Source organism: Panthera leo, chromosome A2 (genome assembly GCF_018350215.1).
Source record: "Panthera leo isolate Ple1 chromosome A2, P.leo_Ple1_pat1.1, whole genome shotgun sequence".
Lineage (NCBI taxonomy): Eukaryota > Metazoa > Chordata > Mammalia > Carnivora > Felidae > Panthera > Panthera leo.
The window spans coordinates 57294291-57309671 of NC_056680.1; positions in this window are offsets into that span (position 1 = coordinate 57294291).

The following is a 15381-nucleotide window of genomic DNA, read 5'->3' on the forward strand; positions in this document are numbered from 1 at the left end:
CCCTGGCTAGGCAGGGTCCCAAGCTCGGCAGGAATCTGGCACCCTAACTATTTCTACCAAATAGCTGCCAGGGCCCTTGGTCTGGCTCTTAGGACATCAAAACTTGCCAAGTCAGCAATGGCTTCATCTTGGGGGTGGAAGGGAGGTGCTGAGCGCCTCACGGCACACTGGTCCACAAATGTCATCCGCGTGCCCATTTTTACAGGACAGGGGTTTGCAAAGAGAGCTCCCCTTGTAACTCATTCGACAAATACTTGTCGGTCACCTCCTGTGTGCCAGGCCTGGGAAGGTGTTGGGACAAGACCTCCGGGCTCTGCTCTGCCACCCCCACCGCCCAGGCTCCACGTTCCCAGGACTCAGGGCCTGGCATGCCTTAGCTCCATCCTCAAGGTGCCCCCGCCCTGCTTTCACAGCTGAAGCTCTAGCACATTCCACCTCGGGTCTGTGTGCCTTTGCAGATGTTGGCCCCTCCCCAGGAACCAATGGCGAATCAGCGATTTCAATTGTTTTTTTCTGACGTTTATTTATTTTTGAGAGATACAGAGACAGAGTGCGAGCGGGGGAGGGGCAGAGAGAGAGGGAGACCCAGAATCCGAAGCAGGCTCCAGGCTCTGAGCTGTCAGCACAGAGCACGACACGGGGCTCAAACTCATGAACCGTGAGATCATGACCTGAGCCAAAGTCAAATGGCCAACCGACTGAGCCACCCAGATGCCCCTCAAATTGGCAATTTTAAGACAGCAGTTTCCTGTGGCATCTCAGACCTCAGCCCGTAAGGACCTCCTGATTGCCCTTCCCTTACTGTCTGCCACTGTTTGGTCCTGCGTCTGCATCAGACCAGCAGAGGTGAGTGTCACTCTCTGTCCCGTCCAGTGCCCAGCTCACAAGGGCCTCAGGAATGCTGCCTTGTTCATTCTCCGCAGCAGGGTCAGACTTCAGATCTGTCCACCCACTGTGTGCTAACCCGGGGAGGTCCCTGGTGGATTCTAGGAAGGAACCACTGCCCTAGCCTCCTCCCTGGGCTCTGGGCCGCCAGCCCCAACCTGCCGGAGGTGGCCCTCCAGGGACAGCTCCTTTGACCTTGTCACCCCCCTGCTCCAGCCCTCAGAAAAAAACAAGGCACTTTGTTCCTTCCTGAAGGCCACCATCATTCCTAACTTGTTCTACCATCATCTGTTGCTGGAAGTCTAAAGTCCGAACTCCCCAAAGTGGCTCATAGGAAAATACCTGTATCTCCTCCGACTTGGGGACAAATGGGAACCTCCCAGTATACCCGCAGGTGGAGGTCTCCAAACCCCTCTTCAAGACCCAGGACAAAGTCCCAACACCTGCCGAGACCCTGAATTCCAGCCTCCTCCTTACCACCTCCCACATCCCTCTTTTATCCACAATGGATGATTGTTATCTGTCTACCTACCTACCTACCTACCTGTCATTGTGAAATATACATAACACAGAATTTACCATTTTAACCATTTTAAGTGTCCAGTTCAGTGGCACCAAGTATACTCACACTGTTGTGCAGCTGTCCCCAACCAGCCGTCTCCAGACTTCTACATCTGTCCAAACTGAAACTCTGTCCCCGTTAAACACTAACTCCCCGTCCCCCTCCCCCAGCCCCTGCACCCACCACTCCACTTGCTGTCTTTGCGACTTTGGCGACTCCAGGGACCTCACGGAAGTGGAATCATGCAGTATTTGTCCTTCTGTGGGGCTTTTGTTGCTCGGACTTGCCCTTTTCTCTCCTGACCCCATGGACAGGCGTCTCCACCTAAAGTGCTCGGCACGGCCGTGGGTGATTCGGCTGAGGCTGACCCCAGCCAGAGGCTTCAGTGAGAAGCAATATTTTGGAACAGCTTTAAAGACTCCCGGCACCCTCTATGTACTTGGCAATTCTTTACGGACAAGTTCGTAGGACAAACCCGAAATTTCTTTTTACAGCTCGTGCTTATTACAACAAATAAAAAACGTCTAGAATATAAAATAAAAACACCCCCATAGACACACCCCTCAATTGGCTCCCCAGAGTTTCCACTGGGGGCAGTTTCCCGAGGCCCATGGCCAACGTTTTGGAAAGCTGTACTGTGCGTGTATAGATTTTTCCTTTTTAACCAAGACATCTTACCCGTGTCGTAACAGCCCTTGCTTTGTCCACAAAACGATATGCTGTGGACAGCGGCTGCCCTCCATAGCATGCAAAGGCGGCTCCGACGGGCGGGGATCCTCACCCCATCTCACGGGAGGGGAAGCTGAGGCCTCGTGGTGGAAGGGAGTTGCTTGGGCTTGCCAGACAGGAGGAAGAGGGGTGTGGCCCGATCCCAGGTTGGCCGGACAGCCAGCCTCTGATGCCCCTGAGTGGGTCTTCTCTCCTGGAGACAGATGCCCGGCAGCCCAGGGACTGAGGTCTGCAGATCCCTGTTTCCATCATCAGGCCTGCCAGAACTCAAGTGGACGGAGTGGGGACACCCCCTTGGGAGTAGTGGAGGGGGGCGGGCGCACAGGCCTCCAGCTGCAGGCAAGATGTGCACCATCTTGTTCTGGAAGGAGGAAGGAGGTAGAGTCAGATAGATGGGAGTCCATCCCGGGGCAACTCACCTCAACCCTCCACGCCTCGGTTTCCTTGTCTGCCCAAATGAGGAGTTACTACCCACTACGCGGTGCCCCTCACACTGGCACTGGGGGCGTGGGGATACGTGGGCAATGCTCGTGTATGCCTTCCTCCCCTCAGGGTCCCCAGGGCTGGCGTGAGGGTAGGGGCAGCTGGCTGGCTTCCTGCGGCCCTACAAGCCACCCTCCCAGGTCCCACCCGCGGCCTTTGCTCTCTCCTCATTTCTCCACGTCTCTTCCTTGGCAATCCAGGGCTCTCACTTTCTTCGGGATTTCTCAGGGAAGGAGCCTGTAATGGTTTCGTCTCGCTGCTGTAACAGATTACCACACACTTAGGGGCTAAACGCAGCACAGCTTTATTCTCTTAGAGCTCTGCAGGCCAGAGTTCCAAAGCGGGACTCACTGGGCTAGAATCGAGCTGTTGGCGATTCCTTCTGGAGACTCCAGGGAGAAGTGTCTCCGTGCCCCTTGAGTCCACCTGCATTCCTTAGCCCGGGGACCCGTCATCCACCTTCAGAGTGAACAGTGTAACGTCTCCAGTCACCCTCTCTGACTCTGACCCGCCTGCTTCTCTGTGACCCTTGTGGTTATACTGGACTAACCTGGATAATCCAGGATGATCTCATCTCAAGACCCTTAACTTAATCACACGTGCAAAGTCCCTTTTGCCACTTCGGGTAACAGGCAGGGTCTGGGGACTAGTACGGGGACACCTTTGGGGCTGTTATTCAGCCCTCCACAGGGCCTGGAGAGAGGACAGGGGACGGAGGGGCTGGTAAGAGGCCAGCTCATGGCCACCTACTTCTCCAAATGCTTCCTGCCTGGTCCCCGGTGCCCATCCCCTGAACTGGTGGATGCGGTGGGATGTGTCTGGATCGGAGCAAAGGTGAAGAGATGAGGGGCTGTGGCTGGGAGCCAGGACTAGGAGGGAGGCCCTGCAAGGTGTGGCTGGAGCCAGCACCTGGGTGTGCAGCGAGGCAGGCGGGCAGCTGGCGGGGTCCCGGCCCTGCTCGGCCCCCCGTCTGGGGACCCCCAGACCTGTTCCTCCCCCTGTCTGGGACTTGCTTCTCCATCTGCCAAAGCTCTCCCTCTCTCCTCTCCCCTGGCGCTGGGAGCCCCCCACCCCAGAACCCCTGGCATCTCGTCCATCTGACGCGTAATTCATCCCTTCGATTGAGACCTGAGAACGGTCTGGACACAGGTCTCGGTCAAGGCCCGGGATCACAGCGCAGATCTAGTCCCGGTGGGATGTCCACAAGGGCATTGTGGCTGAGGTTTGGCCAGCACAATGGGCCTCTCCTCCACAGGCCTTGCGAGGCACGGGAGTCGGGCGGCGCTGGGCCAGGGCCACCCTGCCCGTCAACCACACTGTGCTGTCACACCCCAAAGCAGGAACCTGGCACCGCCAGCCACTTGAGCCCCCAGGCGCCGTGGTTATGCCTGCGGTCACCCGAGCAGCCGGTCAGGAAACCCCTGGGGTCGTGGGGTTCTGGGGTGGCAGCGAGGGTACATACAAGCCACCTTCTCCAGACGCTCCGGCTGCCCTTTGCCACACCGAACCCTCGCCACACCTGCACACACTCCCCGGCGCCACACCTCCGGCCACGCGGCTCCCACCCCCAGAGCATCCTCCCAGCCCCTCCCCATCACGGCCAAGGAGAGCGGCCTTCTTACGGCCATGGTCCCCGCACCCCGTTCCTCCCTTGTTTGGAACCCAGGAATCAGCCTCTCTTCATGTGCGGGTTCCTGGGCGTCTTGCACCCGGCATCCGAGTTGTCAGCACCTCGAGGGCACGGACCGTTTTGCTCTGTCTCCAGAGCTCGGTAGTGACCACTGAGTGGAGACAGTCTTGCCCCGCATGGCCAAAGGAGACGGGTCTGGTGTCCCAAGGGTCCCTGTGGCTGGGGGAGGGGGAGAAGCCGACCGGGCCCGGGTCCCTGCCCCACTCTGGTGTGGCCCTCCAGCCGTGTAGCCCCGGAGCCGGGGCCTCCGACTGGGTCCCTTTAGAGAAGGAGAGCAGGAACATTAATTACAAGGGACGCTCCCCATACTTGTTTTAAATTGATATTTAATTAAAAAGTTAATTATTCATCAGGCTTATCGATTACCTGCCCGTTGCTGGCTGGGAAAGGCTGGCCTGTGGATTCGTCTGCTGCAAGAGGGTCTGTGCTGCTTGCCGAGCGGGGTCAGTGGCGCTGTCTCTGTTCAGATTTGCTTGGCCGCCGCTCTTGCTGATGGGCTGGATCTCTGCCCAGAAGGCCCGGCTGACGCGGGATGTGGGTACCGTTCAGATCTAAGTCTCAGGCTCTCCATGGCTGCCACTGCTGGCCCAGGCACTGCCTCCCCACTCTCCTTTCCGTCTTGAGCTCTAGGCTATGGATCTGTTGGCCTGCACTCTGTCAGCCTTCCTCCTGGACGTCCCACAGCCACAGCTCACTCCTGGGGCCAAGCATGAGCTTGGCACTTTCCTCACCAAATCTGATCCCCACTCTGTGTCCCTTCTCAGGGGTGGCCCCTCTGGTCAGCTGGTCGCCCACCTGGGCAGCTGGGAATCATCCCGACCTCCTCCCTCTCAGACTCTGCGTCCTCTGGATTCTTCCCCCGTGTGCTCTATGCCAATACCCCGGTCGAAGCTGTCATAAACTCTCACCTGGAAGAGGTGAGGAATCAAGCCAGGGGAAGGCGTGGGGAGAGCATTCCCCACAGAAAGCACAGTAAGTGCCAAGGCCCTGAGGCAGCGCTATTGACTGAAAAGCAAAGAATGGAATGAGGAGTTGTAGAAGAGTAGATTATGTACAAAGACTCATGGGCCCTTCACGGGCTGCCTTCTTCGTTGGTCAGATGGGAAGCCATCACAAGGTTCAGGGCTAAGGAGGGGCCAAATGGACTCCATCACAGTTCACCGCTCTCTCTCCCCTTCTGTTCCAGTTAGAGCTACCTGGTTACAAGAGAGAGAAAACCACAGTAGCTAATGTAACTTAAAAGGGGGTGGGGCGCTACTGAACGGGTACAGGCTGGGTCAAAGGAACAAGAAATTCCGACACGTGTGAGAAGGCCAGGAGCCCGGGCAGCTCCCGGATTGAGGGGGTGGACTCTCCGGGTTACTCTGCCACCGGAGCGATCGGCCCTGACAGCCCTCCACCCCGTGTGAATCTGATCAAGGGTCTATTGGCCAGGTGTGTGTGGAGAAGGGCGGGCACTATGGTCATCAACACTGCCATCGCCACCATCATCCCCTCCACCACCATCAACACTCCAGCCATCAGTGCCATGTGCAGGGTCTCTGTGCCAGGAGGGACACGTGAGTACAAGGTCCAGGAGGGAGAGAGCCAGGAGCATGGTGGCAGGGACCGGACAGTGTGCAGGGTCTGGCATGAGTGTTGCCACCTTGATCTTCATGGCAATGGGGAGTCACAAAATGGCGTGAAGCTGGAAGGTGACATCAGAATTTGGACGGTGAAAAGACACATCTGACAGCAGGGTGCAGAGAGGATGACAAGGGGCCAGGACGGCAACAGGGATACCAGTTAGGAGGACATCACCATCATCCAGGTTGAGGCTAACAACCCACCTAGGGGGGTTGGGGTAGAGATGGGGAGGCGAAGAGAGGTTCAACGGCTATTGGGAAGTAAGTCCTATATCAGCATCCAGCCAATCTTATTTCAACGATATTCCCATCCACTCCTCCAACCCTGGGCTATTTTAAGCAAATCCCTGATGTCCTATTATTTCATCCAGAAAGATATGATAAAGACTTAAAAGCATAACCGTGGTGTCCTCACCACACCTAAAAAGCAATAAATCTTGGGTCACCTGGTTGGCTCAGTCAGTTGAGTGTCCGACACTGGCTCAGGTCATGATCTCCTGGTTCGTGGGTTCGAGCCCCACGTTGGGCTCTGTGCTGGCAGCCGGAGACTGGAGCCTGCTTAGGATTCTGTGTCTCCCTCTCTCTCTGCTCCTCCCCCATTCATGCTCTGTCTCTCTTTGTCTCTCAAAAATAAATAAAAATTTTTTAAAAAGCAACAAATCTTAGTATCATCGTCAAACACCTAGCTATCATTCAAATTTCCCTAGTCATTTTTGATTTGTTCAAAACAGATTTCAAACAAGATCCTCCTGTGGACTTTGACCGATATGTCTTTCAAGTTTTTAAGTTTACAAACCCCCCTTCCCTACATTTTTCCTTTCATTTGTTAGAGAACCTTGTATCTGACCTATAGAATGCCCATTTTGTAATTTCCTAATTGCAATCCCTGTGGTGTCATTTAACATGTTCCCTTGAGTCCTGTATTTCCTGTAGTTCTAGGGGCTTGAGATGGGTCTAGAGGCTTGATCGGATTCAGGCAAGAGTTTTTGGCAAGGAAGCTGCGTAGATAGCAATGTGTCCTTCCTAAGTAGCACTCCAGGAGGTCCCTAATATCTGATCACTTTCCTTTTGTGAAATTAAGATTGAACCATGGTTTGGGGGTTCTCAGCTTGGCCCATCCAAGTGCCCCACCTGCTTCTCACTAATAATTTTGGTAAACACTGATGATCACACCTACTTCCAGGGTTGCAAACTGGTGACTCTCTCTCATTTCCTTTTCATTTACTGGCTAGAATTTTCCTAAAGAGAGTCTCTGTCATCAACTAGTTATTCTGAGAGATAGTTCACAGAAGGAATGGAAGATCATCTGATCGTTCTTTCCTTTATTGAAACGTTCTTGGAATAATAAGCTCATTCCTAGCCAACCCAATGTTGACCAATAAAGTTTTTAGCTACCTTTCTCTACACATGGATTTTTAGCATCTTTGTTGTGTTTCAGTCTACTGCAGAATTTTTTTTATGTTCAAACTGTCCCCACCTTTGGCCAGTGTGGGAGCCTCTGCAAGTTAGCTCCTGAGTCCCATCCTCACAACCCCACAGACTATGATCAAGATTCCCCTCGCATTCTGCATGTGAGGTTCATCTTGAATATTTCCTTTCCTGGCCTGGAGCCAGACATATATCCAATGAGCCCTGCTCGTCTGTGTGGGACGTGATGTTCAGAGGTCATAGGAACCATGATCTGCAAAGGAGTCTGCAGTGTATAGGAGAGAAAGGGGTGAATGCCACAGTCCCTGTCATGGGACTCAAGGAGGTCCCATGGGGTTCAAGGAGGGCAGTGGAAGAATAATGGAGGCCTGAGGAGGCTTCAGTTTTGTTGAGAAGAATACAGTTGTATGAAATAAGAGGAGTGTGTGTGTGTGTGTGTGTGTGAGGGATGGGGAAGGAGGGAGGAAGAGAGAAGAAGAAGAAGAAGAAGAAGAAGAAGAAGAAGAAGAAGAAGAAAAAGGAGAAGGAGGAGGAGGGGGAGGAGGAGAAGGGGGAGGAGGAGGAGGAGGAGGAGGAGGAGAAGGAGGGCCGGGGAAGGGCTGGTTGATAATATAATGGTTAATTCCATTGCACTGATAATTGCAGTGGAAAGGAGAGGGGACTGGGTACAAGGCCCAGGGAACAGATTGGCCTTGGGTGGAAGTGACAATTCCTCTACTGCAACAGCAGAGAGGGAAGGTGGATACATGTGTGCTTGGTCCCAGGAAGATGAGGGACTTCCCGTAGCTTCTACTATTTTTCTGTGGAATTGGAGGTGAAGCCGTTTTCTGAACACGAAGTGAGAGAAGAGAGCAGGAGGGAGGGCCGAGTTTTGAAATGGCTGTTTAGAGAGTTGGAGGATAGTTCGGCCAGAGAAACACAACACAGTAGGTGGCACCCTACCTGGCAGTGTGGAGGGCCTTGGGCACTGGCGATCACGAATGCACACTGAAACTAATCTGCCCTGGTGTGTGGCTTTCTCTTTCCGGGCTCGATTGCTCTGGAGCTGACAAGAAGGCAGAAAGCTGTGGGAGCCAGCATCCAAGATGGCCTCATGATAGTCAGGTCTCTGCGTGGTCCCCTCCCACACCGAACAGGCTCACACACGGAACCAGAAATGACAGTGTGACTTCTGGGGGCAGGTCGTGGAAGCTATTGTGGCTTTCATCATCTGCTTCTGGGTCACTCGCTCTGGGGGAAGCCAGCTGCCATGTCCTGGGGACCCTTGAGTCGCTCCATGAGCAGGGCATCAGCTTGCAGCCGGGTGAGTGAGCCCGCTTGGCAAGCCTTCAGATGACGAGAGTCAACATCTTGATTGGAACCTTGGGCGAGACCATAGGTCAGAACCACCCAGCTAAGCTCCTGGGCTCCCGACCCACAGAAACTGTATTAGATAATGTGTGTTTGTTGTGGCTTGAAGCTGCCAGCTTCTAGGGTGATTTTTTTTTTTTTTTAACCAGCAATAGACATCTAATAACATGAGTGTGATAAAAGACAGTGGGGGAGGAAGGAGATAGTGGCCAGGGTGTGGGGTGTTTGAATGAGTGATCTGGAGAAGTGTGGAAGAGCCCAGCGGGAGGAGCTCTTTTAAGCTGAAATGGTCAAGGAACGGAAAGACCAGATATGGGACAGATTGTCCAAATGGATATTAAAATTCTCCCGGAAAGGGTGCTCAGTCGGTTGAGCACCCAACTCTTCATTTTGGCTCAGGTCACGATCCCAGGGTCGTGGGATCGAACTCCCGTGTCGGGTTCTGTGCTGAGCACGAAGCCCGCTTGGGAGTGTCTCTCTCTCTCTCCCTCTGCCCCTCTCCCCTGCTCTCTCTAAAATAAAATAAAACAAAATAAAATCCTCCAGGAAGACGGGACAGCTTGGGATCCAGGCTTGGACTCTGGGTGTCTGTTTTTGCATGAACAGGGTGAGTACTGCTCAGAATGGAGTGAATGGGCAGGAAGAAGACCAGCTCGACTCCCCGGCTCCAGAATGAGTGGGAATGGAGAAACGAAAGTCATCACCGGCACTGCTGCCATTACTCCGCCACCACAGTCCCCATCACCATAGCAGTCATCCTCATCAGTGCCGGCCAGATCCTGATCACCACCAGACACACCGGCGTCCCCACCAGCGCAGGCGCTATCCTCATCACCATAACCATCACCACCCACCTTCCCCATCACCGCCCCCACCATCGCGAACAGCACCACGGCCACCGCAGACCTCATTACCACGTCCACCTCTGCCATCGTCCACAGCCTGACCTCCACCGCCGCCGTCAGCCAGCATCATCACCCCCGTCGATCACACATCACAGGGGCGCAGCTGCTGGATGTCTGCTTCATGTTCTGTCCCCCTTTTTGTCCTTAGAAACAGGGTGCCAGATTCTTCAGCGGGCACAAGGTCGCGTGGAACAAAGATCACGATTCCCAGGCTCCTCTGCTGATGGAACATGAGAAGAAGCGTGCCCGGGGTGGGTGGGGGGGGGGCTTCCAGGAAGTCTGCTCAAAGGAGGAGGGGCAGTCCCTCACCTCCATTGTCATCACTGTGAGCAGGCAGCCATTATTTCTTGCCCACTTTGCTATAATAGCCTCCTAATGGATCTTTCTGCTTCTCCTTTGCCTCCTGACTCCATATAGCACCGACGTGTCCCATGAAAAGGTAAGTCAGACCACGTGATTGCCTTGCTTAAAACCTTCCAATAACTTCTCAATGCATGTAGCATAAAATCCAAACTCTTTATCCCGGCCTATGAGGTTCTAAGAAATGGAGTCCCTGCCCACGTCTTGGTTCCCATCTCCCACCTGACTCCCTCTTGCTCACACTCTCTAGCTATGCTGCACTCCTTCTGGAGTCTCTCATGAACTAATCTCTTGCTCACCACAGGGCCCTTGCACGTGCTGTTCCCTCTGCCCAGAATGTTCTTCAACCCCAAACCTCTATATAGTCTTCAGGGTTCAGCTAAAATATCTTTTGTTCCAGGACCCCTGCCCTGACCCCTGAGTCAGGTCAGTTTCCTATATACCGTTGCTTCATGGCAAGGATTGTTAGTGATGATGTATGTGCACACTTACATGTTGAATGTGTGTCTCTCCCACTAGACTAGAACATCTTTCTGGGCAGATATGTGAGTGGATGGGGTATGTGTTTGCTAATTTCTATAAATATTTGGTGAAAGAAATAAAGGCATGAGTGCATGCATGCTGGCCCATCTCCAGAGCTATACTCCTGCCTCTGTTTCCTTCTGGCAGGCTCTTAAACTGTCCCTTGAATCAGTTTCAACTGTAAAATGGGGATAGAAATAGACTCTACCTTCTGGGTTGTTTGGAAAATTGAATGAGCTAATATGGATAAAGTGTTTAGAACACCGCATACACTAAGGGCCGTATAAATGTTTTCTATGACTGGTTTTGTTCTTCCTGTCCACTGAGTTGGCTTTAATGGCACTGGAGCCTTCTCTCACTTCCAGGCTGCTTAGCTGGATGTTCCCTGGGGCCTGGACCAGCTCCTAGAAGGTGGAGACTGTCACAACCCCTGCCCACCCCCCCCCCCCCCCCGCCCCTCACTGATCATGCCTCTTTGGTGTAATCCTGGGTCCAATGCATGGCCAAGTTCACCTCCAACCCCCTCTGGGGCATCCTTCCCTTCAGTGCCAGTGTCTGCGGTCAGAGCTGGTTCCACCGAAATGCACCTGATCGCAGCAGGGAGGCTTAAATGATGGATTCAGCAGTGTTCACTGAACTTTTTAAGATGTTCTTTCATAAATATTTAGGATACTTAATTAAAAATTTCGAATGGCAGAAAAATGAAAAAGCGAAATTAAATAATTATTCCTGGGTTCCCCCTAGCCCAAACAATCGTCCCCAGCCTTGGAAGGAACATAATTCCAGACTCCTCCCAGAGAGGCTCAAAAATATGGAGCTGGGTCACTGGTGTAGAGGTGGACCGTATTATGCCGTCGGTTTAACAGCGTTGAAGGATTGCATTTAGTTTCACTTGGATTGAATCTGAGAGGAAAAAAAGCTTGACAAGCCATAGAAGGAAGTGCCGGTCTGGATGTGTGCAAAGTGTCATGCTGGTCCACTCTACGGGTGACGTCAGGGTCCTCGGACCTGGGACTAGGTTGTGCAAGCACGCTTGTAACCCTAGTAAATCACGTGAGGCTTGCCATATCGGTGAAGATTTTTAAGAGTCTCAAGGCCTAGGGCATGCTGGGAACTCCCTTCTGGGGCGGGAGAGGACAAGCTCCTGTCCCTTATACCTCCAACCATGAAGAAAGAGGCGAGGGGCACTCAGGGGGCCCCAGGATGCAGCAACATCACTCCGGGGAATGCTGCCCCAACCCATTCATCAGGTGACTGCATAGGTGGGGCCCAGAGCAAAAGTCTCTCTCGGGAGAAGGTTCAGACTGTGGTCAGGCTGCTCCTCAATCATGTGATCTGCAGATCTGATGGAGGCAGACGCGGCCCCAGGTGGAGCTGCGGGCCAGCCCTGGCGAGAGGTTGCTATGTAAATGCTCAGAGGACCGCAGCAAAGCTGTTTCAGGAGCCGAGCTTCTGGAATGCTACAGGGGCCCTGCAGGGCCTGAGTGTGTGGTGATGCGGCATCATGTGACTGTGTGCCTGGACATGGCCACCGTCAGATCCTCTAATCACAAGACAGCCGGGTCCTGCAGTGATCCGCTGTGTGATAGAAGGGGGGCACTGAGGATCGGGCCCAGCACGTGTGGATGTGGGTCCGCAACAAGGCGGCCTGGACGCCCACCCATGTTCCCTACTTCTGTTGCTCTGATGCCTAATCCACTGCCCGCCTATAGCTCCATTGGGAGGGTTCCCTCAGGTCAACTGAGGGGAGGAGGAAATACGGAGGCCAGGCTCACAGATGAGTCTACGACCAAATATGGACCTCTGCCGTCTTACAGCCCCCTCGGGAGCATCCCTGAAGGAGACTGGTGAGGGCAGACGGTCCCGGGGCAGCACCATGAGTGGGACACCGGGCTACTCTCTGAGTAGGAGGGAAAAGCAGCCTGAGCCATGGCTATGTGTGGACTCCAGGGCAACAGTCAGTAGCCTGGCTGGTTGGTCATGCGCTTGGAAGCAGGGAAGACCTGAGTGGCGGAAATCTGTGAGTCGATCACCGGGTGGGCCCCACGTGTGGGCACCCGGCCTGGAGGAGAGGGGGGACAGCCAGGGGAAGACTGACTTGCCCTGGGGTCACTTGTAGCCTTGCATGATGGGTCTGTGAACAGAGCAGCCTGGTGGCAGGTGGCAGGACGGACACCGTGCGTGTGGCCCAGCATGCTGCCACCGTCGTGGCAGACGACCACCGCTGAGTCCCTGGCGGGGTCACCCCTGGAGGAGACTGGCCAGCCGCCCGCAGGCGAGTTGGTCACAGTGGATCCCTTCCACCCTGGAGAGGCCAGCAACTGACCTTTACTGGAACCAATACCCTCTCCGGGTGGCCTCCCTGGCTGTAGGGCCTCGGCCACATCACCACCTAGGGGCTCACACAGGTCTGACGGCCACATTTTTTTCAACCAGGGTAGATGGCTTGTCAGTCGCTTTCCCATCTGAACCAAGCACCCAGGAAATGATTCAAGTGATTGTTTGCTCAATTTACCCAAGGATGGCACATCATCAGGACCATTCGAGATGTACAGGAGAGAAATAAGGTCATGAGATACAATAAATACCTTAGGTTATTGAAGATTCATTCTCTCAAGGAACCCTGGTGTCCTTCACCATACTGTCTCAGACCAGAGACCATAAGGAGGTGACAATGGAATATAACCAGAGGTCCATTGGTCACACCCATCTAGAAAGAATGGCCCGTTAAATGGTGCCAGTCTGGGACATCCTGAGGGCTGGGGGCTTGTCTTCAGCCACACAACGCATGCACAGAGCCCAGGTGGACACGCAGCACAGGGCTCCCTAACTGGAGCACGGCCAGGGGTGGAGGAAGGAGGGCCTGTCTTTCCTGCCATCATGCCCTCTTGCGGGATCCTTTCCTCCTGCCCCACAGTCCTGTCGTGGCCAGAACGGAGGTCCTGGTTTGGGGACTGAATGAGGGGACACAGCGACACTATATGATGAATTTGCAGCTACAGCTATGGCCTGGGAGCTAACGTGCTGGTAAGGATAACCACTCGGGGAAGACACTGCTGTCCCACAGAGGGGACAGGGAGGGGTACCTCCGGAACTCCGAATTCTCTGGGGCTCCTGCTGGTCCATCTGTGCCCAGTGACAATGACGGCGGGCCGTAACCACGGCTGGACAGGGCAAGGCAACCGAGGTCTCAGACCCCTGGAGAAGATCCAGGATATCCCACCAGGCAAACCGAGGGCCACGGGAGTCCCAGCTGAAGAGGCGAGAGATCCAGAACAGGTGGCAGGAGGAGATGGTGAACATCCCTTGCGGCTTCAGGACCAGGTGTCGCAGGAGGGACCATGGCTCATTCTACTATTTCCTATATTACAATCTGACAGAGACCAAGGCTGGCCACCACCCTGAATTGGACTCTGGGACATGCTGGATCTAACGGAGGCGGCGAGTAGAGCTGAGGAGGGGTAAGAGACCGGTTTTTGTTTTCTGTGTCTGCTGCTCTGACCTCTGGGCCTGGCTGACCCCGGAGGGACTGCCCCTCCCAGGACTGGCCAATTCCTAGAGAGTAAACCACTGGCCCAAGAGTGTGCTTTTCAAATGCAAGCCAGTCGATCCAGAGCCCCCAGCCCCAGCCACGTCCTCTAACTGGGCTCTCACACTTGGGGCCACTAACTCCCCCCTGCCCAACCCCCCCCCCCCCCAATCCCCAGAGCCCGGTGCCAAACAACTCAGGACTGCCCTAGGCTCCAGAGCCTACAAGTGGTTCAAACCAGCCAACCCTAAGCCTCTTACCCCTGTACCTGTTCCTTCCCAAGGAAACCACAATAAAGGCTCCTGCCCGCATCACAACCCCCCGACCCCCCACCCCTGGCCACCGGTGCTTCCCCAGGCGGCCCCTCGGTGTGCGGCAACCACCTCCTCTGGGAACTATGACTATCTTTTCAATGACGGTCATCTGTTCATCTTTTGGCCTCATGAACCTCAAATTTTCTAGGAAACCATGGACCGTACGGGACGCCTCTGCGGCCCACTGAGAGTCCTCCTGATCGGGCTTATCCCAGCCATGGCACTGTGGTGGCCGTTCCCTGCTGTCTCTGACCTGCTTTGTGCAGGTGCGGGCTGACATCCAGCTCGCTCCTGCCCATGGCTTCTCTGACGCAGCAGGAGGACTGCCTATAGGTCCTGCTTGGCACTTGGCTATGTGAGTCTACAAGTGTGGGGGCTGATGGGTCACCCCCCCCGCCAAGCAACGGGGTGGAAGCCTTTGGCTACATATCCCCTTTTGTCCCTCTCGGGGGTGGAGTGTGGAGTCAGGATCCCACTGACTGTGGTTCAACAACACCTCCTTCTGCCGGCTTCCCCGCCCCCCCACTTCCTTGCCAGCCCTGGCTCCCCCAATCCTCTGGGACCACCTTCCTCAGATACTTCCCGCATGCATACAAACCCCATTTCTCCAGCTCTGCTCTCGGTCCCATGGGCTGCCTTTCCTGAGGTCTGTGCTGAGGAGGGAAGTCCATGTCCAAAGGAACTGAGGCCCCCACAGGGGGCTCCTCCTTATAAAATGGGGCAACCATGAGTGCTCCCTAAGGCTGTGAGGATCCCAGAAACCTATTGGTCAGGGTCCTGGCAGGAAAGAGGTGACACTCAACCAAAGTGGAAGGGTTTCAAGAAGGGGCTATTTATAGGGGCACCTGGGTGGCTCAGTTGGTTAAGCGTCTGATTCTTGATTTCAGTTTGGGTCTTGATCTCATGGTTCATGAGTTCAAGCCCCGCATCTGGCTCCGCGACAACAGTGCGGAGCCAGCTTGGGATTCTCTCTCTTTCTCTCTCTCTCAAAATAAATAA